This window comes from Pristis pectinata, chromosome 12 (assembly GCF_009764475.1).
Source record: "Pristis pectinata isolate sPriPec2 chromosome 12, sPriPec2.1.pri, whole genome shotgun sequence".
In the NCBI taxonomy this organism is placed as follows: domain Eukaryota; kingdom Metazoa; phylum Chordata; class Chondrichthyes; order Rhinopristiformes; family Pristidae; genus Pristis; species Pristis pectinata.
The window spans coordinates 53,936,308-53,945,683 of NC_067416.1; the positions used below are offsets into that span (position 1 = coordinate 53,936,308).

Sequence of the window (9,376 nt, forward strand, 5' to 3'; positions counted from 1 at the left end):
TGGCATAAGCTTCTCACAACTCACTGAATCCAGAGCTGTTGACGTGTTTTCCTTTTCGCCCTTTGCTGACGTGCTGTATCTTTCCGTATCTTTTGCTTTAATCGTTGTAAGAACTGTGGGACGATCTGCAAATGTGAACAAATCCCCATGAAGGTAGGCCACGACTGTGGTCAAGTTGTACTTCATCAAATGTGGCTATTTTTTGCTTTCCCGTTGTTTTTTCCTATTACGCCAGAAGAAATGAATACGGGTTGAGTCAGCCAAAAAATCTGAACAGTAGATCTGCCACATTCGGTGAATTCCAGCAGGTAAACAGCAGAATGAAGATTAGATGTGTTCCAGTTTAACTTTTCACGGAGGTAGACGTGATGGAGACAGTGATAAATAGGGAGAACAAATAACATTTTTGTATCAGAATGTTCTCGTCTTCTGTCATTCGACATTGAGCTGCGGGAGCCCAGCAAACGGTTCACCTGCTTGAAAGCGCTGTGACGACAATGGGATAAAATGACTTCCAGTCATGCTACTCAATAAGGATAGTGAACATCACGAAGCGCCGCAGGATACCAATATGAACTAAATATCACCAGGCAAGGACGGGATTTGAACCCGCGATCTTCGGTTTACGAGACCGACGCCTTACCACTTGGCCACCGCGCCGCGGTTTCAACAATTGCAAATTGAGTGAATTAGACATAGCAGGGTTGGATTACAAAGAAAATATCAAAGCTCATTCCTAAGCTGATGCTTCCCTGGAAATCTGACATGTTGTACGGAGAAGATAATTCACAGAATAAAGTGCCGGTGATCGTTTATCTCATGAAGAAGTGGATCAATGCAGGGAGATATACAGCCTAAGTCCTACTACTTGAACGATGTAAAATTGTCCCATTCCACAAAATGGGAATGGAACTCGGATCACTGCTCTATAAACGCCGAAACCTGGATACTGGACGATCATGCATGCAAGTGGCAAAATCTACAGCGTCTTTTGACAAACAAATTTACTCCACCAGATCCCGGATCGTCAAGCGGCTGCTTTGGGGTGATCCCGGCCATTTGCTGCTCCCCAGTGAGATAACACAGAAGTTCTGCCCGAGAAGTGTACCTTTAACTCGATGCAATTTTATCCACAGGCACTCTTTGAGACATTGGAAAACAACCCCGGTCCTCACGGCACCTTTTCAAATAGAGAACACTGAGGGGACATGAACTAAGTTTGTATTTCAAAACGTTTGTGGCAGATATTCTCCCTCAGAAACCTTTACTAAACATTATTGACGTCAACCATTAGATCCAATAGCATGTGACTTCTCCAGTTCTCTCTTCTTCCATTCCACTCACTTGCTCAGGGGGCAGTGGCAAATATTTCAGAACCGAGTCTCTGTCCCGGCCTTTTCTGGCAGCTCGTGCGTGCGGGACTTTAAACCATTCGAGTCAAAACGCCAAACACTCACAGATGTCAGCTGATTGGTGGAATGGAGAAGGACGTACTGCAGAGATGATTGGGTGTCACTTTGTTGTCCAATCAGGATTCAGCCAATTAACAGAAATCCTCAACACCCTCATTAATAACACTTTCAATTATACCCATGTCGGTTCAATCTGCCCCCAACTCTCTGCAAACATGTTGACTGTTCGTTTGTGTTCAATACTCCTATCGGCAGTGTTCCTAACTGGTGACGTCACGAGTTCCACACGTCTCTATTTCACATCAGCAACGGATATTTTATTCAATTGGCCTTTTCCTTCCGTGGTTAGGGAGTGTTCGCACCAGTCTTTGCTCCCAAAGGACGCTCGGTTCTCTCGCCCTGCCTACTGTGGAGATGGACGTTTACAGATGTAAACTGAAGTATCCTGGTTCTTTATGTGTTCTCTGCATAAAACGAGAAAACGCTTTCCGCATTAGTCTTTTGTGCTGTGGAATGGGAGGGTGGTGTTGCTGCATTCGCTCAATGTCCTCCTGACCCGCAAACAGCTCCCATATGCCTTTATACTTTTGGTTCTGTCCGAAAGTGAAAATGCGTTTTCAGAACACCAGAGACGTGTCATACTGGACAATGACACAGAAAAAAGGCGAAATAATTGAAACGGGTAAATACAACAAATTGGGACAGGTTCCCGTGTGGTGTGAACACAGAAATGAGCACGATTAATATCGGTAGAAATCGCATCATGATTAAGATACTTCTGTGTTATTCCGTGGAATCTTGGAAGGTGCCTTATATAAACAGATAGATACCCCGATGCAAGAAAACAGAGTCAGAGAATGATCGAGGACTAGCACAGCAGCATCTGATTTTCAACAAATTCTGATGAGACGAATATTCTATCTCGCGCTTTGGAAATGAAAATAGGAGCTTTATAATTTAATCAGATGGATCCATTTTCACCGTCCACTCTCTTATAGACACAGACAGGCAAAGTTGTTGGACTGTGAACGGACATGGCCCATTATGGTACTGACATAGACTGGGACGGTGAGCTCATCATTTACCAACTCGGACTTCAAGCTCTAACCTATCTGAGTCTCTAATGATTTCTTAAATTAACTCCACTCGGTTTTTCGCGTGATGACCTCTTTCAGAATAAACAACTGTGGTGCTTTGAGCTGAACAGAACTAACGGAAGTCAGCTGGTGCTGGCACCTGCTCTAATTCCAAGACGAGCTGAGTGACAGATGCCGTCGCCCCGTCGCTCTGCTTGAGTGCTGGGCGAAAATTCTACCACAGAACCCGAATAGAGCTTGAAATCCCCGCCGTTCCAAAGGAGATCTAATGAAATGAATTTTCGCGTACCTGAAGGTTCGATAGGACATCCAGAGTAAATGAAACGTTCAGTTATATACTTTATAATATAACTGAGTTTACTTATTTCAATGTTGAATTTGTACTTCGAAAGTCGCAGAGAGGTACAGCAGCGAATAGGCTTACAGAAGCTGCGCCCACCATCAACTATATGTTTTATATTCATACCATACAATGTCTATACAATCTAGTTCCTCTCTATTTTATTCACCAGCTGAACCGTATTGACATAACATATTGACTGCACTTTTCCCCCCACAAATGCTGCCCGGCCCTCTGAATTCCTCCAGCCGTTCGCTTTCACCCACATCTTCCAGCAGCTGCGGTCCGTTCTACCTCTTTATATTATCCACCTCCAGTTTCTCTGCTGCTGAAGCGAAAGTAAACAGCTTGTAGCTATATTTGTATATCGCAAACTTTAAATCACGTTAAACAAGAAACAAAATCAGCATTCACTTGTGCTGAGATCTTCCCCAAACATTGTTTATGCTTCATAACAGCCAGGGCATTTCGGGTCCTCAGCGAAATAGAGGCTGTGGGCAACTCGTTGCTACCGCCTGTTGGTCAGCATCTCACACTGCAATGCCGACGTTTGTAGACCACAGTATCCTGTCTTAATCTTATTTTTTCTTGGCTTTTTCCAATCTTTTTAATAATTTTCGAATTAATAAAAATAACAGTGGTAATTATACACATTATGCAAAGAGATCGGGATTGCAGTAATAACAGTTAACGTATACAGACACAAAGAGTAAGATGTGTAATCTGAACCTCCCAATCTCTTGATAGTTGAGCACGAAAAAGATTTAAAAAGAAATTTGATTATATGAAAAAAACCCAAACAAAAAATAAACAATAAAATACCAAATAGTAATAATAAACAGAATCTCACCGAAAACTAAGCAAAAGCTGGGCTGTCATATTTCATCGATTAAAAGCATTATTATGTCATTAACTCTGCTCCCCTATATTCGAATGGAAAGTTATTGAAGAGGATTCGGAAAAGGTCAGCTTACATCATATGAAAATGCTCAACAAATGGGCTCCATGTTTCTTCAAATTCAACTAATGGTTCAATAGTACCCCTCAGATTTTTTTCTAATTTTAAACATGTTATAGTTTGGGAAAACCATTGGAATGTAGTAGGAGGTTTAGGATCTTTCCATTTAAATAGAATGGATCTCTTGGCGATCAATGTAACAGATGCAATCATACGACAATCTGAGGCAGATAAATGGCCAGAATTAATCATTGGTAACCCAAAAATTGCAGTAAGATGATAAGGTTGTAAATCGATGTTCGACACTACTGAAATAATATCAAAAATGTTTTTCCAATATTTTTGCTGAAGAGGGCAGGACCAGAGCATATGTGTCAGGGAAGCCACCTCAGAATTACGTCTATGACAGATTGGATTTATATGGTTATAAGAAAGAGCTAACTTAGCCTTAGACATATGGGTCCTACGAACCACCTTAAACTGTATCAAAGAGTGTCAAGCCCACATTGAAGAGGTATTAACTAATTTAACTAATTGGATAATTTTCTTCCATGCCTATGTAGGTAAAAGTATCTGAAGTTCTCTTTCACGTTCATTATTAATTTTATCGTATATCCCTAAAGAATTTTCATAATCATATGATAAATTATTGCTATCAAGTCCTTCTGATAAGGGTTAATACCTAATTTTTTTCTAGAATTTCAATTTGAGGTAGTATCGTTAAATTAGGTAGAGTACATTTAAAAAGTTTCTAATCTATAAATATCTTTGAAAAATGTGATCTTGACAAACTGTATTTATCAGACATCTATTCAATGGACAAGAAACAGTTGTCATGAATAGATCACGAAAGCATGGTTTTCCCTTCATTTTCCATAAAAGAGAAGCGAGATCAATTCTAGATGGTTGAAAGAAAAAGTTGAATAGAATAGGACGTATATTATTCGCTTTCTAAAGCGACCTTTTCTTTGTTGACGAGCTGCCTACATTTTACACTTTGAGCGAAGGCAGCAACAGCACCCTGCGACTCCACAGCACAACATAAGAATGCGGAAAGGGTTTTCTCGTTTTACGAAGAGATCAAATGAAGTACCAGGAAGCTTCAGTTTCCATCTGTAAACGTCCATCTCCACAGTAGGCACGGCGAGAGAACCGAGCGTCCTGTCGGAGCAAAGACTGGTGCGAACGCTCACTAAACTCTGAAAGAAAAGGCTAGTTGAATAAAATATCCGTTCCGAATGTGAAACAGAGACGTGTGGAGCTTGTGACGTTACCAGTTCGGAACACTGCTGATGGGAGTATTGAACACAAACGAACATGTTTTCAGAGAATTGAGGGCGGATTGAACCGACATGGATATAATTGGAAGTGTTATTAATGCGGATCGCGAGTATTTCTGTTAATTGACTGAATTCTGATAGGACGGCAAAGTGACATCATCTCTGCTGTGCGTCTTTCTCCATTCCACCAATCAGCTGACAGCTGTTAGTGTTTGGCATTTTGACTCAAGCGATTAAAGATCCGTACCCCAGAACTGCCAGAGGGGCCAGCACAGAGATTCGGTCACTGAAATATCTGCGCCTTGCCCCTGAGCAAGTAACTGGAATGGACGAAGAGAGAACTGGAGAGATCACGTCGCATTGGAACTAATGTTTGACGTCAATTCTGTTTAGTAAAGGTTACTGAGGAACAATATCTGCCACAAGCATTTTGAAGTACAAATTTAGTTCAAGTCCCATTAGTGTTCCCTATTTGAGACGGTGGCGTGAGGATCAGAATTGTTTTCCGATGTCTCGAAGAGTAACTGTGGATAAAGTTGCACCGAATTTAAGGCAATCTTCTCGAACAGAATTTCTGTGTTATTCCACTGGAGAGCAGGAAATGTCCGGGATCACCCGACATCAGCTGTATGACGATTCCGGCTCTCGTGGCGCAAATTTGTTTGTCAAAAGACGCGGTTTGATTTTGCCACCTGCATGACTGACAGTCCAGTATCCAGCATTAGACGCTCAGAGAGCCTTGACCCGAGTTCCATTCCCGTTTTGGGGAATGGGAAATTTTACATCGTCCAAGGAGCAGGTCCTAGGCTGAATATCTCCCTGCCCTGATCCCCTTCTTCATGCCATGAACGATCACCGACACTTTCTTCTGTGAATTATCTTCGCCGTACAACATGTCAGAATTACAGGGAAGCATCAGTTTAGGAATGAACTTTGATATTTTCTTTGTAATCCAATCCCGTCAATGTCCCATTCACACCTTTGGTCATCACTCAAACCGTGGCACGGTGGCCAAGTGGTAAGGCGTCGGTCTCGTAAACCGAAGATCGCGGGTTCAAATCCCGTCCGTGCCTGGTGATGTTTAGTTCACTTTGGTGTTTGCGGTGCTCGTAATGTTCTCTTCCCTGATGGAGCTGCCTGACTAGCAGTCATTTTATCCCGTTGTCCTCATCGCGCTTTCAAGCAGGTGAATCGTTTGCTGGACTCCCGCAGCTAAATGTCGAATGACAGAGGAATAGAATATTCTGATCCAAAAATGTTATTTGTTTTCCCTATTCGTCACTCTCACCATCAAGTCTACCTGCGTGAAAAGTTAAAATGGACCATATTTTATCTTCATTGTGCTTTTTAACTGCTGGAAGTCACCGAATGCGGCAGATCCACAGTTCAGATTTTTTGGCAAACCCGTATTCATTTCTTCTGGCGTAACAGGAAAAAAGAACAGGAATGCAGAAAATAGCCATATTCGACGATGTACAACTTGAACACAGTCGTGGCCTACTTTCATGGGGATTTGCCCACATTCACACATCTTCTCATAGATCTTCCAGCGATTAAAGAAAAAGATACGAAAAGATACAGCGTCAGCAAAGGGCGAAAAAGAAAACACGTCAACAGCTCTGGATTCAGTGAGTTGTGAGAAGCTTATGCCAACAAACTCTCATCGAGTCTGTTACAGAAAGACCATGGGAAAGTGTGCTGAAGATGATGCTCTGGAAACCCATTTTGTTCATGAAGACCGAAGTGTAGCTTGATGAATAGGAAAACGTATCATTGTCTGCAAAATATATACATTAAAATCACGAGATATAACATAACGTGCGCGGAAAAATGATGATAATTATTCATCGATTATACTTAGAGCAATTAATCAGGCGACTTTATCTATCCCTTTACAATTCGCCTTCCATTGATTCTTCTTCCTTCATTCTTTCATTTTTACGTTGTTGTTGAATTTGGTGATCTGCCGGAGCACAAATCCAGCAAGTTTCCGCGGCCAGACTGTCCAGAACAGAAGAGGCTGCCGCTCCCCTTTTACCCAAAACGTAATTAGAAACATGACCGCTTGAACATGGTGTCCAACGGCAGAGTGGATGTCACTCGAACAATGCCGCTGGTGATGCCACAATGCTCTCCGCAGGGTGATACAAGTTTCCTACCAATTAAATATTGCCCTCTCAAAACAGCGAGCCGAAAAGTTTGACATCGCATTCTAAGCATGACTGCAAATAAATGAGTTATGAACATGAAGGCTATTGATATTAAATAACCAGCGGACATATTTTCAGTGGACTGAATGTGGACAATTGTACTTTGATCATTGCGGGTTGCAGTTTTGTGCACAGACGTTTTAAATGGATTCGTTAGAAGAAATGTCGGCTTCCATCGAAAGAAATGGAAATTCCCATCAGTGCACACATTTTACATCAGGCGGATTATCTGTCAATCAGTCGGCCGAAAGACAGTGAAATTCATTCTCTCGGATTGACAATTCAGTAATCCGACGATCTGAACATGTGTCCACCAATGGGAATTTCCCTCTATTTTATATCCAGTGGAGATCTATTTGAGAGCTGCCTGGTATGAAACCATTCAAGACATGCGCCAGTGGAGGAATTGTCCCGACCGAGCACCGTATAATGCAGCCTGACTCATGTTTTTTTTTAATTGTATGCACTGAATCATGGGCTACTGCATTGAAAACAGATGGTGTCTGGTGAAGTCCAAGGTGGTCAAATGCATGTCACAGGCGAGTGTTTTAATGGCATGGAAATGTAGTGAATTAATATGAATGAAAGTTTGATTTAACACAGTGTAATACGGCAGGGTTTGGCGTTATGCAAGCAGAGACATGAGCCAGTTTAATATCATATGAAAAATAGAACGTGATACAGTCCAAACCAAGAATATATTCAGTGTTTATCATCAGAGTCATCATCCAGTGTTAAATAATGGTCACGTGATATAGCACCATTTGAGACAGAGCCGAGTGAAAGTTGCACCGGGTTAGTGTTATTTTAGAGCAGAAAAGTCCAGGTGTAATGGTGTGATATGGACAGCGAGAGGGGATGGTGTGATATAGATAAATTACCTACTTTAAATTGATTTAGAATCAATGCAAAGTTTCTCAACCATAAAGAGAGTTTGGGTCATGCAACAGTGACAGATGCACCCCTAGCACATATATATATATATGCAGATACACACATACAGACACGCACGCACATACACACGCACGCGCGCGCGCGCACACACACACACACACTCTATCTTTCTTTCTCTCTCTCTCTCTCTCTCTCTCTCTCTCTCTCTCTCTCTCTCTCTCTATCTTTCTCTCTTCATGTTCTAGAACCAGGTGCGTGGTCTGCTCATATATCAAGGTGCACAGAAAGGGGTCATGGTTCTATTGCCAAACGTTACCTTTCACTGCCTTTTTGATTCTTACCATTCCGCCACATTTCAAAACATGTTATGATTTTACGTATGTCTCTAACACACCAATTGCAAATTCTTCAAATACGGAAGCAGCAACCTGAATTTCTCAAGGTTATTTACACAACTGAACCCCACATTGTGCCGATGCTGTAAGAGAGTCTCTCTTACACCGTCTTTGAAGCCGTTTTAAGCTATTATGGGCTTAAGCAATAGACACAATGCACTTGGTGAACCATTGTTTCCAATCCTCTCTGCGCCTGTTTATAAGATCCTGGAACCCCTATGCTTTTAATTAAATATTTCTCCTACATGCCCTAACACTTTGATGGAGCTGTGACCATGTTGCAGCGGATCTTTTTCTTCCCATCAATTTGAAAAGACGCACTCTACTTTCCAGTATCTATTCTCCTTCTTCCGAACCAAGCTAATCAATTCTATATTCAACATTTTCTCCTGCCACCTACAGGCTACGGCCTGAGTCTGTCCAGATTTCTATGTATTCACTTTCAGTTCTTTGTAAATTGTGCTTCACCTCTAAATTTGGAAAGTATGTTCTGTATACTCCTGTCTATTTATTTACTCATGAAATTTTGGTTATTGAACTGACTCTTGGGAAATTCCACTCGCCATTCTGAAATCAAACTCCCCGATGTCTAACAATTTTGGCACTATGATCAGCTCCATAAAATCAGGTTCTCAGCCTGAAAACCTGACGGAGTGGTTTCGACCTGAAATTTTATCTTTTTACCTCCTCCGACAGTGATTAATAACCTGATCAGTGTTTCAGAAATGTTATTTTCTTTATCTTAGGCCTCCTCTTTTGCAAGGAACTTCACGTTGTCGAATTCCTCTGG

At 41.6% G+C, this 9,376-nt stretch overlaps 2 non-coding genes across 2 annotated transcripts; one reads left to right on the top strand and one right to left on the bottom strand.

Annotated features, from left to right (window-relative positions):
- Window positions 1–588: 588 nt before the first annotated feature.
- On the bottom strand, window positions 589–660 carry trnat-cgu (transfer RNA threonine (anticodon CGU)). The gene has a single exon. It is a non-coding gene; the product is annotated as a tRNA-Thr (tRNA).
- Window positions 661–6,088: 5,428 nt separating this feature from the next.
- On the top strand, window positions 6,089–6,160 carry trnat-cgu (transfer RNA threonine (anticodon CGU)). The gene has a single exon. It is a non-coding gene; the product is annotated as a tRNA-Thr (tRNA).
- The last annotated feature ends 3,216 nt before the right edge of the window (window positions 6,161–9,376 follow it).